This window comes from Lactuca virosa, chromosome 5 (genome assembly GCF_052849685.1).
Source record: "Lactuca virosa cultivar CGN04683 chromosome 5, Lactuca_virosa_CGN04683_v6, whole genome shotgun sequence".
NCBI classification, from domain to species: domain Eukaryota; kingdom Viridiplantae; phylum Streptophyta; class Magnoliopsida; order Asterales; family Asteraceae; genus Lactuca; species Lactuca virosa.
The window spans coordinates 382449238-382459201 of record NC_136430.1 but is presented as its reverse complement, the minus strand read 5'-3'; positions in this window follow the sequence as shown (position 1 = coordinate 382459201).

Sequence of the window (9964 nt, the reverse complement as noted above, 5' to 3'; positions counted from 1 at the left end):
TTGAGGTTCTTCGAAGGTTTCGAGATGTATAAGATGAAGTTCAACGGATGCGTCAACCTATTGCACAGTTCTATACGTTGTATATTTAGGTTTCTAGGTATGGGTACCCTCAATTGTTGGTTATAGGGGTATTTTTCATAGCGGGCTCAGATTTGGCAGTTGTCCTTGGTACTGGGAGTTCGGATGTCGTAGCGGCGTTGTTTAGTTTTTCAGGTGTGGCTTTGGATCTTTGTAGATTCCAATATTGGCATGTCGCTGCGGAAGGTTTAGTATCTGGATTGATCCGACCACAAATTTGACGTCATTTTTGAATAATTTTGGAAGTTTTATCGAGCTAGTTACGTATTGGTGGAATCTGTTCAGTTTCAATAAAGATGTGGGATCTTGTTTCGATAGTTCATGTGGATGTTTTTGTTAGTGGTTGAGATTCATCACTTTATTAGATTAAATGGTACTTCACCCTTTAGGTAAGGTTTTGAAAAAGAAGGAATACGGTGGATCTAGGGTTGGTTACATGTTTCCCCTTGGGGGTGTATATTGTGGTTGTTCATCAAGTATTGTCATGAGGGGTGTGTGTGGACTGAATAAGATAGCAAGAGAACACTTGGTTCGAATTATTGGCATGGTTCTTATTTGGTTTACAACCTTTGAATTGAGGTAAGAGTACAACCGGCTACCTCATTCGTGGGTTGTGTGCGACCATGTTTTCGTCTGATTTTACGTTGGTAGCAACCTGTTATATGAAAGGAATTGTGTGTTATATAAGGGTTTGGCTCATGTTGTGTTTTGGTTAGTATTAAGAGGAATGTTATTTGGGTTCCTACAGTAATAGAATGACAGCAAGATCGGCGTAGTACTGGCAGCTTATCGCTCTAACGGTTAGAGGGTGTCATGATGTATCGTGGACCAGTAGTTGTATGACTCATATGGGTGGGACCCGATTGTCATTTGATTGTGACTCGTAGGTCTCGGATCGTTGGTCTTATTGGCATGTTTGGGTGTAGCACCTTACTAGGAGTCAGAAGACTCAGTGACCAACTGGTTGTGAACATGTGGATAGTGAAAGGTTTATGGGATTATTATCTATGTATCAGAAGCATCTTGCTGAACTGTTTGCATTATGAACCCCATTTGCTTGTGGGTTGTTTATTAGGAGTTTGGTTACTAGTGTTGGGTATCGGTTCTGAAATCTCGAGTCATGGAGTTCGTTGTAAATGTCTCGAGTAATTTTTCAGGTGGATGTACAACTGATTTGATGAGGGATTTGGAGGCAACGTGAAAATTCTTGGATTGATCATCATTATGCTCGTGGAAGTAGTGGGTTGGTGATGGCTTTTCAGGAAGTCGAGTGTGTATTTAAGGCTTTTGGGCAGAATTTTTGGATTCAAGTTAGCTGAAATTCGTGATCGGTATGTTTTGAGTATCCTTTCTGCATGGTTTAGTGGTATTCCTACTCGAGGCGAGGGGTAGATGGGGAGAATGGATTATCATCAGTCTTAAGGTATGGTTCTGGAGTTTAGACTGATGCGTTCCCGGTTTTAAGGGAGTATGTTGATGGTGTTGGTTTGTGGTTGTAGTTTTGAGAATTACCGGTTTGAGTGGTTTTCTTTGGAAGTTGGGTCTTTAGCTAGGAAGAGAAGATAGTTGTTGTGGTTGAGTACTTTCAAGTTATTGGGTTGTTTGTTAGCAATTGTGGGATACCGAGTGGTCTCTTGAGTTTTCTTTATAAGATGCCTTGATTTCGAAGTGGTTAGAGGAAGCTTATGGGATATTTTGGCGTTCTTTTCAGAGATTCTAACCAAGATGGATTTCATGGATGAAATCCAGTTTAAGTGGAGGAGAGTTGTAACATCCGGTTTCAAGAAGTTTCTTATTTCAGGATTTTAGGCAATAAATGGATCAAGTAAAGTCCTTGGGCTTCAAGGGAATAAGGTTTATAACCTATTGGATGTTGATAATATTGGTTATGTAATCTAAGCCTTGGTTTTGTGTTTTGGAGTCAAAGGGGAAAGTGGGAAAAGTGATGTTTCAGGATTTGTTTATGGATTATGGTTTTTAGTTCGACACGTGTTAATCCAAAGTTAACTAGACGGAAGTGTGGGGCTCTTTAATACTTTCCGTGGATATAAGGATCGCCGAAAACATAGTTGAAACAAAGAAGTTATGATTGTTTGAAGCTGGAAAGGATTTGGGCGAAAACCGTCACCACGGAGTGGTGAGACGGGCCCGCGACGTGGTGAGTCGGGCCACGAGGTGGTGGTCACCACGTAGTGGTGAGTCGGGACCACGAGGTGGTGATCTGTCAGGCCTAAGCCCATGATTTTAGGGGTTTTCAATGTATTTAAGCTTAATGTTCCACATTTTTGGGCATTTTATCATCCTCCACCACCTCTAAGACCCCTTAGGAGAAACCCTAGCCTCCACCTTCAAGATTTGATCCCTTCCTCTTTCCTCTCTCCTCTTTTAGATCTTTTTATGATATTTTTATGAAGCACAAAGATTAAGGAAGGATGCTTCAAGCTTGGATCCATCAAATGCACAACATTTATGGACTATTGTAAGTATAAAGTGTTGGGTTTTAAGCACTATAACACTCCTATGGTGCACATGCAACCCTATATGCTTTGGATCTATGTTATCTCTAATTATACATGTATTTTCAATTTTCCAAAGCATACATCCTAACTAGCATACAAATTGACAATTGAACAATACAACGAGTTAGATAACTTACCTCTTAGTAGGACTTGTAGTTCTTGGCCTTTGAAAGCTTGAGCACCTCAAGTGTGATGCCTCTAATGTGTCACAAACACCAAATGCAAGAGGAGGCTTGATAGAATAAGTTACTTAGCACAAAAACTATATGTGACATCCCAATTTTCACGGCCAGAAAAGACCGATTTTTTTTTTGTTTATGCTTTATAAAAATCAGAGTACTTCTTTTAATAAAAATGTTGCGGAATTTGTTCCCAGAAAAACATGATAAATACGTTATCAAATCATTTCAGAAGAAATGTATTTTATTCATTTTTAAAACATTAGGATGTCATTGTCAATACAGAAACATAAGCATAAACGGAACTTACATTCATTTACACTAGTGATCTACATCTTTTTTAAATCTCTCAGTGTAAAGTAGCTTCATATCGATACCTGTGATACAAATAAGCTTGAGTGGGCTAGGTTGGGAAACCTGGTGAGTACATAGGGTTTTCAACCCACAATAATATAATTATTATATTCAAACAATTAATCAATCAACCCAATTACCCATCCCCATTATCTTCTTTATTCTATCCTAAGAATCAACTATTCCTCGTTCATTTATTCCTAAGGAATCGGCACGAAGTCCATCGTTGCCACGGTTTACACAACGGGCACTATGTCACACCCCAAAATCGGAATGGCGGAAACGTTCGGGGGTGGACGACGTCATGTTTAGTATCACAAGATATGCATTATAGTAAGCAAGTAATGAACAACCATTTCATTATAAAGAAAGTGTTTACAATGTGTGTGTTCACAAAACATAGAATTCATAAGCAAATAGCAAAACAAGACTTGAAGCTATTATGCTCCATCTTCTGAATTCCCAGCACGAGTACCTGTCTATTAGTCTCCTGAGAATACAAGTTATTTGAAAGAGTTGATCAGCAATTAAGCTGGTGAGTTCATAAGATTTTAGTGATGTAAGTAAGTTGTAAAATGTAGTTGAAAATGTATTTGAAAGATGTAGTAAGTTGTAAGTTCTGTTTAGAAAAGTTCGCCTGTTCCTCTTGAAAATCCTATATTTCCTACTTTAATGAAAGATAAGTAAAAATGACTTTACAACCCTTTCTATGAGTACTAAATGGATACAAGTTATATAAGACTCAGAGTAAACAAACAATCGACTGTGCGCATCTGCCCTAAGCCCACAACCAAACAAGGAACAGGAAGTAAGGCGGATAGCACACATCCCATTGTTTGTTAGATCATTGTTGTATATAACCCTGGCGTATTCACTTGTTACTCATGGAGTTAATTGTAATAGTTCCTTTATATTTAATGAAAAGATTCTTTAAGAAAACCCTTATTTCTTATAATAAAATGGTGACCACAGCGATTACTTCTATAATCACTTAGTTTATACTGGCTATATATGATCTAATATCGAATAGATAGTTAATTGGGTGAATCTGCCCTAAGCCCACAACCAAACAAGGAACAGGAAGTAAGGCGGAAAGCACACATCCAACTACCTGTTGGGTATTAATGATATATAACCATGATGTATAAACTAAGATATTATAGAGTTATCACCTAAAGTCCTTTAAGTTTATACTGGTTTAATAAAATGGATTAAACCCTTTACTGGGAAGTTTCTAGTTTTGTGTACCAAAAGTTCGGATTTGGAAAGTATGTTTTGTACTAGAAAACTGTGCATTGACTTTGTGTCCTATGACTTGACCCATACCTGGTACCCTTATGATGACTTAATGTATACTCAACATATATATATATATATATATATATATATATATATATATATATCTAAAATCGAATAGATAATAGATTGGGTGAATCCGTTCCAAGCCCACAACCAAACAAAGAACAGGAAATGAAGCGGAGAGCACACATCCTATTACCTGTCGGATCCTATTGGTATATATATATATATATATATATATATATATATATATATCCTATGATGTATACATTAAGGAATCATAAGGTTAACATTATGGTCCTTTCTATTAAACGTAGTCTTCTACCAAGGCATCTACTGTTATGTGCTAGACTCGACTGTTCTGTTTGTCGTTTGTAAAAATGTAAGTTTTCCCTAGTTTATAACTATCTTAACTCGAAAATAGTTTTCATTTGTCTTTCAAGTGGTACTGTCACTTTACGAAAGTAATGGGAAAAGTAAGTACACAGTTGTCGTTTATAATGACATGCGGATGTACTTATGACCTTAAAACATGTTTGTTTTATACTGGTCATAATGTGAAAGCTAGAACCCCTACTAAACGCTCTCCCTGTCTAGAGATTAAGGGAACCAAACGCGACCTCTGCAAATTCTTGCAAGCCGGGTAATTCACTTTAAATTTATATGATCATGTATACCCAATATAACTATCACCTTTTGTTTAAAACAATGAGTTAGTGATTCATTGGTATAATTAGATCTTGTATGTTCTCATGCTATAGCAACTTAGTTTGTTTGTTTTGTACTGTATATTGTACGTTCTGTTTGTTTCTCATCATTGTATGTTCTCTCTGTATGTTATTGTTTGTTTCTCATCATAGTATTCTCTCTCTGTATGTTATTGTTTGTTTCTCATCATAGTATCTACTCTTGTATCTAGCATGAACTGAACCCCTAAACTATACCCCTTATAGTTTACTAGTAATTTACTTGTACTGTTGTTGAAAAGACTCATTTTCTACGAAGTTATGTTGATACCTTTAAAAACGGAGTTTTGTTAAACTATAAAGTAACATAACTTTAAAAGAGTTTTTGAAATGTTTTGATCACTTATAAAAGGCATAAGCAATCTTTTGAAAGATGTATATATAACAAACATTTACACAATTATCATTGTGTTCAACTTGTATTCCCCCCTTAAAAGCATTTAAAACAGTTTAAAAGATTCATTATGGGGTATGAACTCACCTGATGTGGGTGATTCAACGAATACGCGGGTAAGGATGAGAAGTTCCACGAATGAAGTCCCGAGACACAACAAGTCCTAAATGACATATATTGGCATATATTGGCATGAATATAGTTTTTATAAGCAACTATATGAAAAGAAACATCTTCCGGGACTAGGAAACACTTTGACCAGGTGTTGGAATTGTTGGAGATAGTGTCTAAGTCCATAACTATATTTGGTATGTACTTGACCCGACCCGGCATGGTCCATTTGGGTTGCACTTCACCCGAACAATTTACGGATAATCTTTTGAGAATAGTATAAGTTATGATTTATTAATATATTATAAGTTCTAATATATTAATATAAAATCATATTATTTAATTAGTGTTGATCTATAATTAATTTAGAATTAATTTAGAGATCAAAAGTATGACTAATTAAATATGGGCTCTTGTATTTATATAGTGTGGGCTAATGCTTATTTGGAATGGGCTAGGCTTGCATGGAAAGTCCATGGATACTTCATGGAGCTTTAACCCATGGATCTCATGGAAATGAAAAGACATGGGTATTAGGGTTTACATGGATGTAACCCTAATCCACCACACTATATAAAGGAGGCTTTGGTTCTTGAAATTACACTAGTTGATGTGTGTAAACTAAGAGGGCCGATTTCAAGAAGTTTGTGACTATTCTCTCAAGTTTCCAAGTTTGTGGTGATTTGTGACTTCCATTTGAGGCATCCACATTATTGGTGCTAGGCTCTCAAACTCCAAGCAATCAACTACTACTACAAGGTAAGTAATTCTACTAGTTTTATTTGATTCAAGTACCCCATGCCATGCTAGTTAGGATAAGAACCTTGGAAAAATAATTATTTGCATGTATCTTAGTCAAACATAGATCCAAGGTTTCTAGGGTTGCATGTACACCATAGGAGTGTTAGAATGCTGAAAACCCATCAGTGGTATCAGAGCCAGGTTTGTTTATTTGATACTTGATGCAAAAAAAAAAAAAAAAAAAAACTTGAAAATCGTTGTTTTGTTCAAAAGCTCGTATCAAAATTTCAAGTTTTGTATATGTACTTACGATTCTTTAAATTTTTCATATGAACATTCATAAACATATGAGTTTAGAAGATCATAGAAATTATGTGCTAATAATTGATTAGATTAATTCTTGATCTTTATGTGTTTTAATGGAGTCCATAACTAGTTCTTAAGTTATGGATAAACAAAAGTCACATTTATAAATAACCATTAAAAGAACACACAGGTTACAAAAAATGAAGAGTCTTCATTTTTAATAACCATTAACTCATAAGTTATGAGAAATGAAAAGTTTTGAAAGTTTACAAAACTTGCCCTCAGGTTTTGGAACATGTAAAGTCATATTAAAAACTTTAGTTCCAACCCCTAGAATTTTAAAAGTTAAAATTCAACCCTTATACTTTATAATATTATAAGTTTAATAATATTTATATATGTATAAGATCAAGTCCTCTTACCGCTAGTACGCCTCATTCACGAAGCCGGTCTATAAGGGGGGTATAAGGTTGTTGCCTATAAAATGACAACTTAATGGGTGTCCACTCTCACCCACCGCTTCCTTGATCGGTGGAGGGTCGTTAGCCGAACGGGTAGGACAAGGACTTATAAATTCTCATTAAAAGTATAATAATAATACTAAAGTAACTAAACTTTATTGAATTCCCAATCTTAGTTATTTTAGGAAAATATGAATAAGGTGTTAATCCATGAAATTACACTTTACACTTTGTTTAAGTCGTTAGTGGAGCGTGTGTGGTTAACCGGCATACTAACTTGAACTTAACAAGGTAGGTAAAGGGTGACTTAATGTTTATCATAGTATCGATGGAGCGTGTGTGGTTAACCGGCACATCGATTGAGGGGTAATACATTAAGGGTACCAAGTAATTTGCATGGTTACTTCACACCTTGTTTTGTGATCCTCGACATCCCAGTCACAAAACTTGAAGGGCACACTCGAGATTGAAACATGCCATTGAAGAAAGTTCAATGAATCTCAAAGAATCTAGGAGTTTCTAAACCAATTAAAACCTAATTAAATATTTCGTTTTTCATGGTGGAAATTGGTGAATCGTCATTCACCTACCTTCAAATATCTTATAGCTTAGATTACGGCATCCCTCTTCTAAGTTATAAAATATTGTGTTGGGTCCTAGCCTTAATATTACATTTGGGTGTTTTGTTAAGGACTAACTCTATATCTAATCTAATCTATTCCCTCTTCTTTTCAGATGTCTTCCAATAACAATGCTTCTGGCTCAAACCCTACTAGCTCCTTCTCTCTCATGAATCTTTGTGGGAGAGTCATCTTTGATGGGTCCAACTTTACAGATTGGATCAGAAACATCAGGATGGTCACTCGGTATGAGAACAAAGAATATGTTCTCGACAAGGAGCTGAAGGTACCCGAGCCAACTGCTACTCCTGAAGAGCTTGCTGAATATGAGGTACATGAAAGAGATGCTACAAAAGTGGCATGTATCATGATGGCCACCATGACAGCCGAGCTCCAAAAGTCCTATGAGGACTATTATCCTTTTGAGATGCACCAGGACTTGATGGACCGCTACCATCAAAGTGCTCGTCAAGAGCGATATGAAATAATCTCCTCCATGATAACAACCCGAATGAAGGATGGTGAACCCATCACGGGCCACATGTAGAAAATGCAAAGCTATGTGGACCGTTTACTGAAGCTGAATGTGAACTTCTCTGAGGAGTTAGCAATAGACATCATTTTGCACTCCTTGCCATCGTGCTATGATCAATTCCGCATGACATATCACATGAACAAGGAAGAAGTCACCCTCAGCAAACTTCAAGGACTCTTGAAGACCGCCGAAAGTGGTCTAAAGGGTAAGTCGGTTGTTACTACTCCTACTCCTACTCCAACTGCGGCCAATGTCTTGGCAATCGGGCATGGCAAAGGGAAGAAGAGAAAGAACCCTTCTAAGGGTACCAAGGGTAAGACCCTTGAAGGCTCCTCTTCAAGCAAAACCAAGAAAGGTTTTGTCACTCCTTCTGCTAACCCTAATGAGGCTGAATGCTTCTATTGCCATGAAAAGTCGCACTGGAAGCGAAACTGCCCAAAGTACCAGCAAGATTTGAAGGATGGGAAAGTAAAACCAACCATGCAGGTATATACACTATATTGTCTAATAACTCACCTCATTCTAAGTCTTGGGTCCTTGATACAGGTTGTGGTATTCACATATGTTGTGATTTGCAGGGACTAAAAAGAAGTGAGAATGTGGAGCAGGGAAAGATAAACTTGATCATGGGAAACAGGAAAGCTTCACCTGTCACCAAGATAGGAGTTTATTCCTTAGTGCTAAATAGTGGGTTTACATTAGATTTGAATAAATGTTATTATTCTCCAGAAATGGCAAGAAATGTTATTTCCTTTCATGCATTCTATAAACAAGGTTTTACCTTTTATTTTGATAATAATAATGGTAGTATTGATGCCTTCTTTAATAATGTTCTTTATTTTAAAGCATTACCTTGTGATGGCGTGTATGAAACTGTATCTGTTGTAGATAGTCTAGGAAATAATGTATTGTGTATTAACTCTTCCACTAGCTTAGATAAAGCATCCTTATGGCATTGTCGTCTTGGACATGTAAGCAAGAAACGCTTAACCAACTCCAAAAGGATGGAGTCTTGGAGTCATTTGACCTAAAGTCAGATGATAGTTGTGAATCTTGTTTGCTTGGTAAAATGAAAAAGTCACCTTTTACTGGCACTTGTGCTAGGGGTGAAGGTTTGTTGGACCTCATACACACGGATGTGTGTGGACCGTTCAGAACCGCCACAAGAGATGCTAATCGGTTCTATGTGACTTTTACTGATGATTTTAGTAGATATGGATATTGTTGGGTTTTGAGCATTCTAACACTCCTATGGTGTACATGCAACCCTATAAACCTTGGATCTATGTTTTCTCTATTATACATGCAAATATTAACTATTCCAAGGTTTCATCCTAACTAGCATATTATGAAGCACCTATACTACAAAGTTCTAGTTAGATGACATACCTTTGATGTAGCTTGATGTCTTCAAGCTTTAAGAGCTTAGTCCCAATAGTGTGGAAGCCTCAAATGGAATCACAAATCACCAAAACACCTTGGAAGAACTTGAGAGAATATGTATGCACACTAAAATCGGCCCACTCTTATTTTCACACAATTGTTCCAATTTTGTGAGCCAATGACCCCTTTATATATTATGGAGGATTAGGGTTACATCCATGTAAACCCTAATACCCAT